General features: G+C 48.9%; 1 protein-coding gene across 2 annotated transcripts in view; it reads right to left on the bottom strand.

Moving 5' to 3' along the window:
- The window catches only part of LOC119403989 (receptor-type tyrosine-protein phosphatase mu), a 963694-nt gene that overhangs the window by 399926 nt on the left and 546147 nt on the right, over positions 1 to 17621 (bottom strand). The window lies entirely within an intron of this gene.

Raw genomic sequence — 17621 nt, 5'->3', positions numbered from 1 at the left:
TATTAAAGCTCGAGGTAAAACTTCCGTCCGTCTGCGAAAAAACCTGCGTGCTGTTGCATAGCAATAACAAAGCCAAAGCTACGCACCAACTGGGTTTAACGTCGCCTAGCCGCGCATGCGCCGAGGAGCAGCCGCCGCTAAGCCACGGCCACCGACGGCGACAGTCCGCGGAAGGAAGGAAGGAAAAAAAATTAACAGAAAGGGGTTTGTGATGCTTGGTCCGCAAGTACGATCTAGCAGTACTGGCAGCCCTCAGTCCACACGCCACAGGCAGTTGCCGCCCTGCGTGCCCTGTCGATCAAACTGATCTGATCATCAAGGTTATCGCTGGTCAGCAACTCCTCGCACCGCTCCACACTCGCTTGGTCAATGGGGGGCAGGCCGGGGATGGCCCGGCAAGTCCATGTAAGTGTGTATTATCGTGGGTTTCTTAGAGCACCATGGGCAGCGTGCAGGGTATTCTGTTGGGTGCATTTTATTGAGAAAATGTAAGTTCGGATACGTTCCGGTCTGGATTAAGCGCCAGCTGGTAGCTTCCTCCTTTGTGAGCTTCTTATGGGGCAGGGAGTAGATAGCCGCCGCGCCGAGTTTGCCCGGCGTGGCGCGAGCCGAGTACGAGCGACGAATGTCCCGCGCTTCTTGCGGAGTTGCCACAGCCAGGTTAGCACGTGAGTTTCTGGCGCTGGAGTTTGGCCATCCTTGCAATGTTTTAGACAGGCTGTGGTTCGACTCTACGCTGTCTACGCCAAGGAAAGGCCTAGCATGAGCCAAGAAAGCCAGGCTAAGCCCTTAAGATCTTACGAAACTTACGATAAGCTTACGAAACAGCTTCGCTGTTTCGTAAGCTTTACACGGCTAGTGTAAACATTTTTTTAGAGCAGCATTTTCGGCTAGTTGGTGTTCCATGACATCAAGGAAATTGCGCGACGAAAACACGGACAGAGTAAGAGAAGTACAAACACAGTACTCTGTTTGTACTTGTCTTCCTCTATCCGTGTTTTCGTCGCGCAATTGCTTTGATTTCATTGTTTTTATTATCGACCTAAGGACAGTTTATGTGGCGATGTTGTAGGCCCGGCGTAGCAACTTATAGTATACCCACATGACGAAGAAGACATGGCGTCAAACTGCCCACATCTTCCTCCTCTTCCTTTCCCACATTCTCCCGTGAGCAGTCACACCTCCCCCCTCCCCGCCCCCGCCGAGAGAGAGTCAATGTGCTGGGCAATAGTAACAACGTAGTTTGCTGACGTGAATAATTTTGGTAGTTCTGCTTAACGGTGCAGCGCATCGGTCGATAGCATAGTTCACTGGAGACAGTCAGCCAAGGATTGTGTAAGGCCATTCCATGACCGAGCTGAGCTTACGTTTGTTTGGGTACCAAGGTGTTTTGTAGAGCCCTAGCTCACCGGCCATGAAGATCTTGTTGCAAGCATGTTTTGTAGTAGATGACCTTTGTTGAGGTGTTTATTAGACGGCAGTCGGCGACGATGCTCAATGGCGACAGTCAAGCAAGAACACGAGCTCAGAGCGCGAGCGGGGAGAGCCAAAGAGGACGACCCACTAGAAGGCTATAGAGAGCGCAACCCATTACTCATCTCAAAGGCTTCGCTACAATTACCCCGGGTACGAAAAGGGAGCCGTCCGGCGACCTATCAACTCGTCACTATGAGCGGGTCATAGTAGGCCTTGAGGCGCTCCACGTTGACTATGTCGCGCCCTCGACGGCGCATGTCCGAAGATGGTTCGATGGGTTCGATCACGTAGTTGACCGGGGATGTGCGCTCGACGACCCGATAGGGGCCTTCGTATTTCGGCAGTAGTTTGAAGAGAGGCCAGTTGCAGTGGTAGGGACCGAGAGCCATACGAGCGCTCCAGGGAGGAACGTGGACTCAGAAGTGGTGGTGCCACCGCGAATGCTCTTCTGCCGCTCTTGTTCCTGCGTTGTAAAAGTCTTTGAAAGCTCGCGACACTCTTCCGCAAGCCTGGCTGTGTCAGAAATCGGCGCACACTCAGTTGAATCCGGCTTGTATGGGAGTAGCGTGTCGATGGTGTGCGACGGGTGCCTTCCGTACAATAAGAAGGGCGAAACCCAGTTGTGCTTTGAGGGGCGGTATTATAGGCGTAGGTGACGAAGGGCAGAATGGCATCCCAATTTGTGTGATCGGCGGCGACGTACATTGAGAGCATGTCGCCGAGCGTACGGTTAAAGCGTTCGGTTAGGCCATTCGTCTGCGGGTGGTAAGCAGTAGTTTTGCGGTGAACAGCATGGCACTCTTTGAGAATGGCTTCGACGACATCCGACAAGAAGACACGGCCTCGATCGCTGAGAAGCTCCTGGGGTGGACCGTGACGCAGCACGAATCGGTGTAGCAGGAAGGAGGCAACGTCGCGTGCTGTAGCCGCTGGGAGGGCGGCGGTTTCGGCGTATTGCGTTAGATGGTCAACAGCGACGATGGCCCAGCGGTTACCAGCCGATGTCAGAGGAAGTGGTCCGCACAAGTCGATGCCCACGCGCCCGAACGGACGGTTAGGGCAAGGTAATGGTTGTAGACCAGCGGGTGACACGTGCGTTGAAGGTTTTCGGCGTTGGCAATCGAGGCAGGAGCGAACGAACTTCTGCACATAGCAGTACATCCCTCGCCAGAAGTATCGTTGTCGAAGGCGGTGGTAAGTTTTGGATACCCCAGAGTGCGCGCATTGTGGATCAGAGTGGAAGGACTCGCATATTTCAAAACGCAGACTGCGGGGTATCACAAGTAGCCACTGGCGGCCATCGGCGTCGTAATTGCGTCGGTGCAGTAGGTCGTCACGAATGACGAAATGGTGAGCTTGACGCCGCAACGCGCGAGTGGATGGTGTTGCCGACGGATCAGTGAGCAAGTCTATCAGCGAGGCGATCCATTTATCCTTGCGCTGTTCGGTAGCGATGGTGTGAATTTCGATGCAAGAAACAACAATGTTACGCGACGAGCAGGGGGTATTGTCGTCAGGCAAGGGCGAGCGCGAGAGGGCGTCGGCGTCAGCATGCTGGCGTCCGTTGTGGTACAGCACGCGGATATCGTAGTCCTGTAGGCGAAGTGCCCAGCGGGCGAGGCGGCCTGAGGGATCCTTCAATGACGACAACCAACATAGTGCATGATGGTCGGTGATGACATCAAATGGGCGACCATACAAATAGGGTCGGAACTTCGTAAGGGCCCAGATGATCGCCAGGCATTCCTTTTCGGTGATGGTGTAATTGGTCTCGGCTTTAGTAAGCGTACGACTTGCATATGCCACGACATATTCAGGGAACCCTGGTTTGCGCGGCGCAAGGACAGCGCCAAGGCCAACACCGCTGGCGTCTGTGTGTACCTCTGTAGGGGCCGTAGGGTCGTAGTGGCGTAGTATGGGAGGCGAAGTCAACAAACGACGGAGCGTTGCGAAAGCTTCGTCGCACTCTGACGACCACGAATGGAGGGGCCCGTTACTTCCGAGGAGCATCGTCAGCGGCGATATGATAGTCGCGAAATTTCGAATGAAGCGCCGAAAGTAGGAACACAGTCCTACGAAACTGCGCAGTTCTTTGACGGACGTAGGTTTCGGGAATTCGGTCACGGCCCGAAGCTTGGCTGGATCGGGGAGGGTTCCGTCCTTGGACACGACGTAGCCGAGTATTGTCAGCTGCCGTGCTGCAAATCGGCACTTCTTTAGATTCAGTTGCAGACCAGCGTTGCTCAAACGCGTCAACACATGCCGGAGGCGTTGAAGAGGCGTGGAGAAGTCTGGAGCGAAAACGACGACGTCGTCGAGGTAGCATAAGCACGTGTACCATTTTAGGTTGCGCAGAATAGTATCCAATAGTATCCATTGCGCAGAATAGCTCGAAGGTGGCGGGCGCATTACACAGCCCAAACGGCATGACGTTGAATTCGTACAAGCCGTCGGGCGTGACAAAGGCGGTCTTCGGTCGATCGTCGCCAGTACCCTGAGCGCAAATCGATGGCTGAAAAAAATTCTGCTCCTTGTAGGCTGTCAATCGCGTCGTCTATTCGCGGTAGTGGATACATGTCCTTACGAGTGATCTTGTTGAGTCGTCGGTAGTCCACACAGAACCGCACAGAACCGTCCTTCTTCGCAACAAGAACGATAGGAGACGCCCAGGGGCTGTTAGATGGTCGAATAACATTGCGTCGAAGCATGTCGTCGACTTGCTGGTTGATTACGCGGCGTTCTGTGGGAGATACGCGATATGGACGTTGCCGAAGTGGCGGTTGGGCGCCAGTGTCGATGCGATGCGTAACGGTGGACGTGCGGCCGAGAGAAGTTTGAGCGATATCGAAAGAAGCGCGAAATTCTTCCAAGAGACCCAGAAGCTGGGAACGCTGGAGCGGTGTAAGGTTGTCAGCAAAAGAAGAAGCGAATACGTCATCGGGCGATGAACCAGACGTGGTAACAGCACTGAGCGTACTGGAGTTGGGGCAGTACGTGTCATCTGGTTCGTCCATAACTTGTGCGTCTTCGAGGGGTTCACGCTGCCGAGACATTCTCCTCGCACCAACGTAACACTGTACGGAGATGGGTTCATAACAAAACTTGACGCGCTGCCCTGAGTGACTTGCACTGTCGCGAAAGGCACCAGCAAGCCTTTCCTCGTGCAAACACGGTCAGATGGCGAAAGGAGTGCAACGGTGTCGGAGAGATTGGCGCAGTAGACGGACACCGCCGTTGGCGAGTTTGCAGGCACTGTGGTGTCGTCTTTGACGAGTACCTTGCTCACAGACGATGGACTGTCAGCCGGCGTCAGATCAGAGAATGGTGAGAGCTCTATTTCGGCTGGTGCGCAATGAATCACGGCGTCGTGGTGGGAGAGAAAATCCCATCCTAGGATGACGTCGTGAGAGCATGCTGGGATTATGGTCAATTCGATGGCGTACAGAGCATCGTTAATCATGACGCGGGCTGTGCATACCGCTGTAGGGTGAATACTTTGGGCGCTGGCTGTACGGAGGGAGAGCCCGGGAAGTGGCGTTGTCACTTTTCGCAGTAATCGGCTAAGTTTGGCGTAAATAACGGATACGGCGGCTCCAGTGTCGATAAGGGCAGATGCGCGAACACCGTCCACAAACACGTCTAACACGTTCGATGGGCTTCGCTGAGGGCTTTCGCAGTTCGATAGCGTCGCAGCCCTTGCCTCGTGGACTGCGACGACTAGTTTTCCTGGTTACGTGGGACCGGACGTGGCCGCATCGGTGACAGTGATCGGCATCGTGGTGACGGCGAACGGCGTGTAGATGGAGCTGGGCGAGACGACGGTGACATAGGCGGCGGTGAATCGTAATACGGGCGGCTTGACTGGCTGGTGATGGTTGAGCCGACACGAGGCGGCTGCACGCGATTGCAATAGCGGGCAAGATGACCGGCGCAACCGCACGCGAAGCAGATCGGGTGGTTGTCAGAAGTGCGCCATTGATTCGTCGGGGTAGGTCCCATCCATGACGCAGGACGCGTGGACGAGGCGTCTGCTGGTACGACTGCATGATGGGCTGCATCGGTGGCCTAGGTATGAGGTCGGCAAACGCAGCCGGCACACTCGCTTCAAAGGCGTGAGGTCTGGTGACGGCTTCGGCGTAAGTAAGTGGGGCAGCCACAGGGATCGCTTGGGATGACCTGGCTGCAACTTGCGCGTAACTGAGCGGTGCAGGCGCCGGAGGATGCTGGTGGTATTCCGGCATGACCTCCGCGATTTCCTGCTGAATAGCGCGGCGTAAGGGATGCAGCAGCGTGCTCGATGGCTGTTCAACATGCTGCGGGTGAGGGAAGGCCAGCAGGGAGAACTGGCGGGCAATTTACTCGCGCACAAATGACTTGATCTCAGCGAGCAAGGCGGACTGATCAGAAATGGCCGACAAGCCATCGAGATCGGCGTCGCGTGATGCAGGTCGACGGGTCAGCAACCGCTGCCGGCGCAGCTCCTCGTAGCTTTGGCAGAGCGTGATCGCCTCGGCCACAGTACGAGTGTTCTTGGCGAGCAGCATAGTGAAGGCATCGTCGTCGATGCCTTTCATACCGTTGCGGATCTTGTCAGACTCGGGCATAGCTGCGTCGGCTTTCTTGCACAAGTCCAGGACGTCTTCTATGTAGGTCGTAAAGGACTCACCGGTCTGCTGAGCTCGTTCACGTAAACGTTGTTCGGCTTGCAGTTTACGAAGGGCACGGCGGCCAAACACGTCGATGATGGCGGTCTTGAAAGCAGACCACGTGGGGAAATCGGTGGCGTGGTTGTTGTACCACAGGCCCGCCACACCCGCGAGGTAGAAAACCAAGTTGTTGAGTTTGCCTGCCTCGTCCCATTTATTGGGTACGCTCACACGCTCGTACATCGCAAGCCAGTCCTCAACGTCGGTCCCATCCGCGCCGGTGAAGGTAGGGGGGTCGCGGATGCGGGGGACACTGGTGCAGGAGGTCGTTGTTGGAGGAGGCGTTTGCTAAGCAGAGTCTTGAGGCATGGTAGTTGGTAGGGTACGGGATCTTAGCTCCAGGGGCATCGAATGGGAGCACAGCACTCTCCACCAATGTGTTGAGGTGTTTATTAGACGGCAGTCGGCGACGATGCTCAATGGCGACAGTCAAGCAAGAACACGAGCTCAGAGCGCGAGCGGGGAGAGCCAAATGGGACGACCCACTAGAAGGCTATAGAGAGCGCAACCCATTACTCATCTCAAAGGCTTCGCTAGACGTTATTCTTCTTATGGAAGGCGTGTTCTTGACTGCATTGTTCCTGGCTTCTTGCACACTCTCCAAAGTCGTGTCCAAAAAGGCATGGACGAACTCGTGCGTTCGTTCATGCTATTACAGTGAGGGTTCTGGGAGAAAATGAATATTTGGTGGGCATTATTGCGTTGTAGGAACTGCTTGAGCTTGCCTGCAGTAAAGGCCGGTCCGCGATCAGAAAGGAGCTCGTTTGGCTTGCCGGCGGCGAAGATAGTGGTGGGGCACGAAATGCATGCCTCATAAGTTTCTTTTTGTGCGCAGACGCCCAGACACTGCGTAGCGTGGTCTATCTCCAAGTGCATAAATTTCTTCGCGAAGCCGTATCCGGGAAAGGCATCTCTAGTGTCCATTGCTAAAAAAATGAAGGGCTGCTCTGAGGGTAGTAGTGGTTAGAGCGATGCGAATCGCCTGGTTTTAGGTTCCTTGAACAGGATGAAACGCCTGGGATGATTTGCGGCCAATAATAAGGAGATGACAGCAACCCCAGTGTTTCCCTCACCCAGACATGTCGGAACTTTTGGTGTGCTCTCTGCAGAAGGCCCAGTCGAAGCTTGTGAGGAACATGCACTTTCCGAATGCCTTTCTGTGTCACGATAGCGACCCCGTTTTCAGTAGTGTACTTGCATTGCGGATAATCGTCCTGGTAGCCTAGGAGTTTTGGTAACAAAGTTGAACCACAAGACACCGAGAAAATGCGCTGCCTTTTTGGTGTCGAATGTTGACGCCATACATAGAGAGCTTCAGAGACCCTTGAAACCGACGGCCCTGGGGAATTTTGATGTTTTTCAGCCATTGTAGGACACCGTGATTGGTGACAAGAGTGAACGGTTTTCCATGGAGATAGAAGTGTCACTTCTCAACAGCGTCGACTGCAGCTAGGCATTCAAGCTCTGTTGTGGCATAATTTATTTTGTGCGTTAGTAGCTTGCGCGGGTGATAAGTTACAGGGTTTTCTTTAGCATCATGACTTCGTTGTTTCGGGGCTCCATCGATGAGTACGTTAGATGCGTCGCAATAAAATATGCATGGTTTCTCGCAAGAAAACAGTCTTAAAATTGGCTCTTCGGTAAGACGATTTTTCATTTCCATTTCTTGTGAACACAAACTTGTTCGCAAGAATCGTCCCATTTTCGTGGTGCCTCCTCCGGAAACAATTTTGCAAGTAGGAAAACGATGGCACTGAAATGCGGGATCAATAGGCGGTAAACGTTTGTGGTTCGAAGAAGCCAGAGCAGCTCTTTCGGAGACCTTGGTCTTACGAATCGCAATACTGCGGCTACATTGCTTCGTTTAGGCGATGCTGTACCATTAGACACCGTGTGACCCAGGTGTTCAATGAAAGCTTGACCGAAGTGACACTTATGCAACTTTACTTTGGTTCTAAAGGACAGGCCGTGCAAACACGCACTCAAGAGAGGTCAAGGCACCATAAACGCCTTAGAATAGAACATTGAGCGAGTTGGCCCTCAACGCCTCACTGAAGAAGAGTGGTGCTCCGAGGTAAGGAGCTCGAATCTACTACACCAGTTAAGGGCCGTCCAGGAGGCCTACGACACGGCGGTGAGGCTTGGCCTCCCCGTCCCCACGTCGGAGCGGCCCGCGGCGCTGCCGCCCTGAACGGCTGCGGTGCTCCTCAGGACTATCTTAATAAAGCTCATTGTCTCTCTGTCTGTCCCTCGGATTGAAGTCGACGACGTCATCTATCATTCTGCATAAAAAACATTGCATTATTTTGGTTGCCAACAATTAAAATGCGTCAAATATGACCAAGTCAGCCTAGCGGCCGCGTCGTTCGTTATGTGCTGAAACTCGAATGTAAGTCGGATGTAAGTACGACCAAAATGATGCAACGTTTTTTTATGAAGAATGATAGACAGCGTCCTTGACTTCAATCAGAGGGATTTAAAAAAATAATTAAAAATAGCCTTTTTGAGAAAACTATTTTCAAAGATCGGCGTTTTTTGTAAATCACTTGCGTTTCAGCCCCATTATCGAGCAAAATGCAGCGTGATAAAACCACGAAAGTTATTTTACAAGAAAGCAGAAGTATCAAAGTTAATATCTGCCGATTTTTATTATCCTCACTTTAACTTGCTCGCAGCAATAAATTCCTCAAACCAATGTATTTTGTGCGATTTGCCAAGATTGTGATTTTTTTTTAAAAGTGCTTCGGCAAGCAAGGAAAATAATAGATTCATAAGATTTTATTTCCCTTGTTCTTTGCGGGGAACAAAGATTGTGACCAAGAAGTGCACAATTTTTTCCGTAGGTGCGCTCAGAATTCAGAAATCGCGAAATTGGCGGGAAAATGTTTTTTGCGGCCAAAATTTGTATTTTTTTTTCAGGCGAACAAATTTTTTCGCAAAACTAACTTCGAAACCACTGTTCTGGGTGTAATGCCTAGACCTACAGCAAGTTTCATCAAAATCGAGAATGTTGACCGGGACCTCGTGCTCGATCTTATCTGGACATACCCTGTAGTATTTTGCAACTTGGCTGTGCGGAAAAGGCGCTTTTTCTTATAAGACAAACGTTTAAGACGTGTGTTATACCACGGTCTTTTTGTGTTGTTCCGTATGCGTCGAAGGGGGATGTGCGCATTGGTGAGATCAGTAACTAGGTTTTTGAAAAGATCCCTGTTCTCCTGTACACTTCTCTCATCAAAATTGCAGCAAGAAGTGTCTAAGTACGCACACATGTATTTGCTTATGGCGTGAAAATCTGCGTTGCGGTAGTCCCGGATGTATTTTTCTTCTTTAGTTCCACGTGACAAAGACATGGTGATGTCGAGATGTAGCATCGAAAGGTCGCTCAGACCAGAAAGATAAATAATCGGGGATATGAAGTCTGGATGTGTTGACAAAACTAGGTCTAATGTATTAGACGATTCATTAGTTACCCTTGTAGGTTTCGTTACAACCTGGGTGAAGTTAAAACAATTACAAAAATCTAGGAACTGTTGGGATTGTGTTGAAAACGGGTCGAGCAGAGGAACACCAGTGTGTCAGGTGATGTTAGGAAAATTTATGTCACCAAAAAGAAAATATGGTGACGAAGGATACCGAGTGACGACAGAGCCGAGAACGTCATGCAATTCATGGACGAATGACGATAGCACACGCCTAATATAATCTTTGTGTCCTTAATTGAAATACCTACCCAGACTGTTTCCAGAGAGGACACAACTTCTACTTGAAAAGAGGAAATTCTTTAAGATACGGCTATCAATACGCCACCTCCGTGTCTACCTTCTCTATCGCACCGATACACACCATAAGTGATGCCAGTCTGGAAAACCGTATTTTCCACCGCTGAGTTCAGCCATGTCTCGCTTAATATTACTAATTTTGCCTTTTTTTCTATGAGTTTTAATTTTCACTTTGGTCGGCGCAGTGCCTTGGGGTTCTTTTACCTTCACCATTATTTTGCCTCCATCGAGAATCATTATGCCTATATGGTTAGGTAGCGCACAAAAGGAACAGGTAGGACACGACACTAGCGAGTGTCGTGTCCTTCCTGTTCCTTTTGTCCCCGTCCAAAGTGCGCTACCTAACCATATAGGCATAATGATCAGTCACCAACTAGCCTAGCTCTCAACCTTATTGAACTCCATTGAGGAAATAATAGAATTAAGCTGAATCCTGTGTTTCATAATGCTGCTTATGTTGGAAAAAAGAACAGGGACTTTGAAAAGAGCAGTCACGTGATCATTCATACCTCCGGCTAATTGTTACTTGTGAGAACGACTGGAATCAGTGCTGGGCAGTATCGAAGATACATGTATCTTAGATACTATCTTAGATACTCTTTGGGTATCTTGTATCTGTATCGCGATACGCCTCGCAAAACGAGTATCTGCATTTCCGATACATTCAGCAATGTATCGTGTATCTTAAGATACAAGATACTGCCATAAAAGCACCACCGTGCGAAACAATCAACGTCGACCGGAATTTTGGTTCTCAAGCTGATATTGCTGCCACTAAGCCACCTGAATAAAACTAACGATAGTGGCATTCTTGTATATTTCCGCCAGAGCGCTCCAGCGAGCACAGGTCTAGGCGTCCCTATTACTGGACCAGAGTCACGTGATGCCGCTCGAGCCATCTAGACAAAAGCAAGCGTGCGAACGTCTACGCGCAGCCTACCTTTTTTTCCTAGATATTTTCTTTCTCTATAGTTATGTTGATATCATGGAACTTGTTCATAGCCACTGCACTCTGCTGCGTACTCCTATACGTGTGGCGTCTTTCACACAAATTCTGATGCCGCTATACTGTCGCGATCCAAGTTTTCTTGCGCGGTGCTTCGTTGCAAAGTCTCACGAGTGCAAGAATGGGGCTGCTTTGCGTCTCGCGGCTTTCACACATCAGCGATTTTAATGATCTCGTGGATGTAAGCTTGACTTACGTAAGTACTATGAGATCGTCTTATATGCAAAGGAGATTCTAAATACCGTTCCACTATCGGTGCCGACGTTAGATGCAATAGAACAAGCATTTACGTAACAGGGAATATTCTGACGTACCGTGTCTTTCTTCTTCCTGCTATATTCTTAGAAAAGTTCTTTGAATGATAATTTGATTGTTAGCACAAGTGCTCTCATTGCTATCCTCCGTTTGAATCCCGTACACAACCTAGTCCTCTGCATAGCTTTAATATTGAAGGTGTTCTGAAAATCGTTCCTTGTCCGTCGAACCAAAAAACTATCATCATCATAAAGGGGTACGTGCCACATAGATGGGGTAAATTCCACTACTTAACACTGGTCCACTAAAAATGAAGAAGGCAACAGCCCAACAAATTGCTGCGAAGCGATGACGGCGAGCCGAAGACCCTGAGTACGCACAACGAGAGAATACCAGGTAACTGGAAAGACAACGGCGGCTTCAAGACCCCGAAGCGATGGAAGGCGTACGCCAACGACGATGCAAGGCGCCTGATGCCGTCCAGCTCTTCTACTCGAAAGACTAAGACTGGTCCTAGGCATAAGCTGATCGGTCTCATGCGCCCTAATAGCGAAGTTCATCCCCACCACAGCCAAGTTAAAGCAAAAGTTCAGTAACGTTACAGCCAAGTTCACTCTCGCTATAGCCATGTTTAAGTCAAGTTCAAGCCTCCCTACAGCCAAGTTCAACCTCTCTACTGCCAAGTTATGCCTAGATAAAGCAATAAATATGCATGAGAGTGATCCGCTTCGCTATGTGTCGAGATTTGCGCGGCTTAGTGCAAGCTTTCAGCCATCTTTTTCGTCCGTCTGCTTATTGTAATATGTCATTTGTAACCTGCTGCTAAAATACGTTCTCTGCTTTATTCTTAATATTTAACGGTCTGCGAACGTGGTTTTATTTCATATTTCGGGGACACTCTTTAAAAGCCCGAAAATATTCACCTCCCAGCATGACCGCTGCGAAAAAGAAATGGATCGGTCGTTTTAAACGCGCTCTACGATGTGTCAAAGCGCAGTTGGCCCTAAAGTGCATATTAAAGATGTCGCATGATTGCCCTTATTTATTAAGCTGTTAAGCTTAGTACAAAGCATGCCATAACGAGCGCCACATGACGGTAAACCAAACACCTTTGATTTCATTCAGTGGCAATTAACCAATTTGTTTTATATTTGGTTCTGCTTACGTGGAACACCCTGTATACTTATTCACTTTGATTGTTTAGTACGGAACCACCGGGCTATTTGACTTAAATATATTGGTTTTCCTTTGTCTAGGTCACCTTAAAGTATTCGTATTGTCACAAATCTGTAGGTAGCAGAGCCAGAAGGGCCAATAGTGTGAATAGCAGTGATAACCTGAGGCGCTTTGTGCCTCTAGAACACGTCTGAGGCGTTTCCTGGCGGCTCAGGTTCTCTCGAAGAAATGGTAAAAGAGTGCACGTTAGTGAATAGGCTCCCATCGAACGCTTTACGCCAGCAGATAAATAGAATATGAAAAAGCACTGCAGTTTTATGTCCTCAATTAATTATGAGCGCCGACTCTGTAGTTCATCGTCTTCACACGATGCCTCACAAACAATATCGCTACCAACGTTGTTGCTGCTCTACACCTGTCGGTGGATGCGGTATTACGAAAACAAAAATACGCTTGCGGACAAGGCAAGACTGCACAGCGGTATTTGCATAATTGTGCGGAGGCTTCTTAATGACGTTCTTGGAAGTAGATGGCAACCCGCTAGGTGGTCGCCAAGTAGAACCGCGACACCCATAAATTACAGAAGTGTCACGCAAAAACCACCAACAGCGTAGCGGTTAAAGAGCTGTCATGTTAAGCAGCCAAACAAATACGAATACGTTGTTTGGGAATTAAAACTAATATACCTTGAGCAAGAAAGTTTGTATCTTGTGATACAAACCGGTATTTTGTTAAAATTGAACAATGTTGGTCGCAGTTAAGAAATTTTGAGTAAACACAGTTCTACATAGACCTTTGCTGCTTCATTATACAGACCTATAATAGAAAATTTGCAAATGTATCGAAGTATCTTAAGATACAATTGGGAAGTATCGTATCGGATACATTTTTTCGGGGAGTATCTTGTATCTGTATCTCAAATACTTCTTTCCCGAGTATCTTGTATCGTATCGCGATACAATTTCAATGTATCTTTGCCCAGCCCTGACTGGAATGAACAGAATTCGCATTGTTTTGCGGTTACAAGTACTAAAAGCGGGTCCATTGTGACTACCGGATGGCTTATCTTGGGTGACACTGTCGTTTGGAACGCGGGAACGTTCCAAACGACAGTGACTGAAAACTGTGGCTCCAGTCGGATGAGGTGGTCAGCGGTAGAACAGCCCTTCTTGTATCCATATTGATGGACGTCTATTAGTTATCCGCCACGGTGGTATAAGGGTTTTGGTGCTCGACTGTGGACCCGCAGGTCACGGGATAGAATCCCAGCCGCGGCAGCCGCATTTTCGATTGAGGCAAAAATGCCTGAGGCCGGCGTACTTGGATTTAGGTGTATGTTAAAGGACACCAGATGGTCAAAATTTCCAGAGCCGTCAACTACGGCGTCTCTCATAATCAAATCACCAACTAGCCCAGCTTTCAATCCTTTAAAAGGACTGAGTGTTGGGCGAGTTGGTACTCCATTACTACGAAAAACTGCGCAAAATAAACAGGGACAAGTGAGACACACGCACAAGCGCAGACTAGCAACTGGAAGTTTATCGAAGGAAACACAAAAATATAAGTAACAAGAAAAACCACGTGAACGATTAGAGGTTGGCGGTTAGATAATCTATCTCTAGTTTATGTAACGTAAGCGAAGGCCTTGCAACACACATGCTGCCATACTTGTGGATGTAGAATGCCTCAGCCACTTCTCGCGCTGTCCTATCTTTATGCCTTGACAACACCTTTGTTTCATGCAACAACGGGTGACATTTGCAAACTTTGCAATCCTCTAATCGTTCACGTGGTTTTTCTTGTTACTTATATTTTTGTGTTTCCTTCAATAAACTTCCAGTTGCTAGTCTGCGCTTATGCGTGTGTCTCACTCGTCCCTGTTTATTTTGCGCAGTTTTTCGTAGTTTCAATCCTTGCCATTTAAAATTTGAAAAGACGGATGGTGAGGAAATGGCACAGTAGATGCAGCTAGCCTTGCGTGAGGTTGTTGAAAAATAAGTGGGTGACCTCGAGTTTAAAAGACAGATGTCATTTAAGAAAATGAAATCTTCAATGCCTCTTCCTCTTTGACCCGTTTTCTTCGCTACCCCAAAAAATGCAGTCCGCGTTAAAATCGCGAACCAAAACGACGGGTTCCGGCAGTTGTGCTGATAAGTTTTCTAGTTACCAGACAGTTCATGAGGCGCAATATACACTGTACAGATTGATATAGTGTTGTGCGATAAAATTGTAACTACTGACTCCACAGCGGTTTTTAGGACATGTCTGGTAAGAGTACTGCCTTGTATTACTATAGCTCCTCCCGATAATCCTACCGATAATCGGTTAACGTATTCGATGCCTCTTCGAACAACGTTGAAGCCTTTCAGGAATTGAGTATTGTTCGGGCCTAGGTTTGTATCCTCTAGGCAGAATGCTGCAGGTGTGAAGTTGTGTAGAATTTCCTTAATGTCACCTAAATTATGAGTGAAGCCATTGCACTCGCAGTGTACAAGAAGAGCCATAGATATAGAATAGCAAAGTGTTTGGTGATACATGTGAGCTCGAAAGACAGAGGTGCGAGAAGGACTGATATTGCGAGAACGGTAACCGTTCAGGTTACCGTTCTTTTTGTGTGTGTGTGTTTAGGTACAGTTCTTTTTTTCTTTTCTAATGCGTTCCGAGGAGCGCTGCTCTTTTGGCGTCGATGACGCCTCGGTTTTTTAATCAACCTCAATAACCTTGTATGAGGCACGTGACTCGAGGATCCAAAGCCAGGCACTGAGACGCGCGTCTCAGGCTTTGGTGTTCGAATGAGTCGCGGGCCTTGTACAACCGGAGTCTATAGGCCCGTCTTGGATGACGATGACGGAGCACCACTGGCTGCTACCAACAAGGGGGCAGCTGGAGCTGATACGGCCGTGACTCCTGTAGGCTCCTGAGGCCGTTGTGGTGCTGCCCCCTGCCGCGCCATGCTGGCATAGCTTCTCTGACGCAAGAGTGCAAGCCTCTTCCTCGCTTCAAAAAAACGAAGTTCTCTCTTTCACAGTCAGGGTAATCGCTTCTTTCTTCCAAATCTGGGGAGAGTGCTTGTTCCAAAAGTTAGAATAGTGTATTTTGCTGGGAATGGTTGATTGTTTCGTCTGATTGTTATTAGGGGTGAAACACCTTAGGGTCTCGGCGTGTCGGCGTGCATCGTCGTCTGCTGCTTCGGCGCCCATCGTCGTCCATTTACTTGAGCGCAAGAGAGGCGCCACCGCCTCAGCGCTCGCCGTGTGGCGAGAGTGAGCGAACGGCGCACGTTGACTATGGAACCGCTCTTTCTGCGATTAACGCTGAACTACCAGCTCGCAAGGAACGAGAACGCACCCTCGCCCGCGAGAGAGAACGTCGACGCAGGCAGCGTCTGCTAGCGAGTTTCTTGATTGAAAAAACAGACTGCTCGCGCTGCACAACCGTTCACCGGCCACCGCTTATCTGACACTGGATCTTGATCTGCAATGTAGTGCCGCTGGGAGATTTCTCTTGTGCGCAGTTGAACAATAAATATTCGCAGCGTGCACGTTAACTTAAAGCAGACTGCGGTTTCTGTGTCTAATCTCTCTTCTGTTCTTTGAAACTTTATGACATTTTGGTCTTGGAAGCTCTCGAGAGCTCCTCATTACTCAAGCTCAAGAAGGCTCTTCTCAGATAAGGCCCCTACAGGTATTCAGCGAACGGTGGGCAGTGATTGTGACAGCAATGTTAGCATTACTGACCAGGTCATACGGCTTTTTTTATTTGTTCTTTCTTTTTCAGTTCGATTAGGAAGTCTCCACTGGACATTTTTGAGGTTTCGTAGTCTTTACGAATAGCTTCTGCGAGAGATTTCACCACCAAGAAAGAGGACAGTTTACGCAAACTTGTTGCTTCTTCACTGTGTAAAACCTTGGAAATGAGGAAAGCTGTCCAGGTCGGTTCAGAGGTTAAAGTGAAAAGATACGTCGATGCGACCTCTTTTGACAGGCGGATCTGGAAGGTAGCGGAAACCTTCTGCCATAACATGGTTTCGAAATTCGGCGGCGGTGGTAGCCACCCACCAAAGAGCCCATCACGGGGACGCTATAGGTTTCAAGAACCAGAAGACGCCAGCTATACAGCGAGCTATGGCCCAATATACATACCAACACCGGATATGATACTCAAGGTTAACCCTCGCTGCCGAGGAAGTTGGACGTGACTAGAAAACAGGAGAAGACAGGATAGAATAAAAGTGAAAGAAATAAAGCAACTTCGCGCTAGCGGTGGCAAGCATCAAAGAAGTGCGGAGCTGGGCAGCCTTCCCTTCTGCTTTCTCTTTCTTCCTTCTTAAAATATAAAATGGGACAAGGACGAAACAGGAAGACGAGACGTATACAAGCGCACAATACCAACTGGTTTATTCTCGAAAAGACACTGAATATATATGCCATTACGCACATGCGCAGACGGCCCAAATCAAAAGCGATCTTGTAAAAAAAAAAAAAAACTCACTGCTGTGCAGGACGATAGAAGGAACGCTGACACACCCACTCCCGTACAATTTAATAAAATAGGCCACAGCCAGTTCCAGCAATTTGTCCAGCGTTTGTAGGCGAGTAATGAAACCTGGTGATATAAAACGTTGCTGCGATATTAAGCATGAGCATCCTTTTGGGGAGTGTTTTGTCGGTGCGGTGTATTTGATTCCTTTGTGCTGTGGCAATGTATACATCGGCCAAACAGGCCGATGCAATAATGTTCGGTTACAGGAACATGCGCTCTCCATAAAAAATGGTACGGGCTCGCATCTGCCATTTCATTGTAAATCTTGTGCATGTGTGCCCCTGTTTTCATCCAGCAAAATCCTAAAGCGAAGTTGTGACGCAGTAGCAAGAGAACTGGCTGAGGCATATTTCATTAAATTGTACGGGGGTGGGTGTGTCAGCGTTCCTTCTATCGTCCTTCACAGCAGTGAGTTCGTTTTTTTTTTTGCAAGATCGCTTTTACATTCGGCCGTTTGCGCATGTGCGTAATGGCATATATATTGAGTGTCCTTTCGAGAATAAACCAGTTGGGTAGTGTGCGCTTGTCTACGTCTCTTCTTCCTGTTTCGTCTTTGTCCCTTTTTGCGCCACCGTCTTACATTTTAACTATGCACCAACTAGACCATCAACAAATTTTTTTGTTCTTTCTTCTTCTCTTTCGTAGTTCCTTCTGTCTTTTTTTCTTTATTTATTTCTA

Source organism: Rhipicephalus sanguineus, chromosome 9 (assembly GCF_013339695.2).
Source record: "Rhipicephalus sanguineus isolate Rsan-2018 chromosome 9, BIME_Rsan_1.4, whole genome shotgun sequence".
Taxonomy (NCBI): Eukaryota; Metazoa; Arthropoda; class Arachnida; order Ixodida; family Ixodidae; genus Rhipicephalus; species Rhipicephalus sanguineus.
This window is presented reverse-complemented; position numbering and strand designations above follow the sequence as displayed.